General features: G+C 35.4%; 1 non-coding gene across 1 annotated transcript; it reads left to right on the top strand.

Annotated features, from left to right (window-relative positions):
* The first annotated feature begins 211 nt into the window (after positions 1–211).
* LOC117286114 lies at positions 212–318 on the top strand. The gene has a single exon (XR_004517224.1). It is a non-coding gene; the product is annotated as a U6 spliceosomal RNA (small nuclear RNA).
* Positions 319–800: the final 482 nt, after the last annotated feature.

Genomic DNA, 800 nt, shown 5'->3' with positions numbered 1-800 from the left:
AGAATCTTTCTAGTCTGCATCTTCTTTTTCACTAGTTTGTTAATGTTATGATGCTGGTTCTTTTCCAAAGGCACAAATAGGCAGAAGGGAAACAGAGACAAAAGGTGAGGGTAGGTCACTGTGTTTTAGTGGCAGACTTCTTAGAAATGTAATAAAAAATAGTCCTTCTTCAAGTATGAATTGGCAATCAAGGCTTAGTAAAAGGTTTATTGTGCTTTCTCTGCAAGCACATATACTAAAATTTGAATGATACGAAGAACATCAGCAGGGCCCCTGCACAAATATGGAATACAAATTCATGAAGCATTATGCATTTTTCATAAGATGTTTAATAAATCCAAAGAGAATGTAAATAAAACCGATAAAGGATTTAAATAAGATATTCAATGAGCTTAGAGAAGACACAAACATTATTGAATTCAAGAATAAAATGCAAGATATAAATAACCACTTTAGTAATAATTGGCAATTGTGAAAGGGAATAAAAAAAATCCTGTATATAAACTATTCAATTGAATGTAGGAACAGCAGATGTGACCCATCTAAGGAGAGATTGCTAGTATTTAAAGACAAGATTAATGTAGTAGATCATGATACTCTTTGGAAGTATCATGAGAGCACTGAGGCAGGCAAAATCTAAGAACATGCAATGAGTTTTTTGTAGCCTGGGTGCAGATGGGCTGAGAGGAAAAAGACTGTTAGCACTGAGAAGAGGGTGTGCATGGTTATAGGGGAATTTAGGTAGGGGAGCAGGAAAATTTTAGAGTCCCATGAGTGATGCGTCTAGGACTGGCTGATAA

The sequence above is a fragment of the Fukomys damarensis genome, unplaced genomic scaffold (assembly GCF_012274545.1).
Source record: "Fukomys damarensis isolate Sample0158 unplaced genomic scaffold, DMR_v1.0_HiC HiC_scaffold_14, whole genome shotgun sequence".
Taxonomy (NCBI): domain Eukaryota; kingdom Metazoa; phylum Chordata; class Mammalia; order Rodentia; family Bathyergidae; genus Fukomys; species Fukomys damarensis.
Note: the sequence above shows the minus strand (reverse complement) of the source record. Positions and strands in the feature narration are given on the sequence as shown.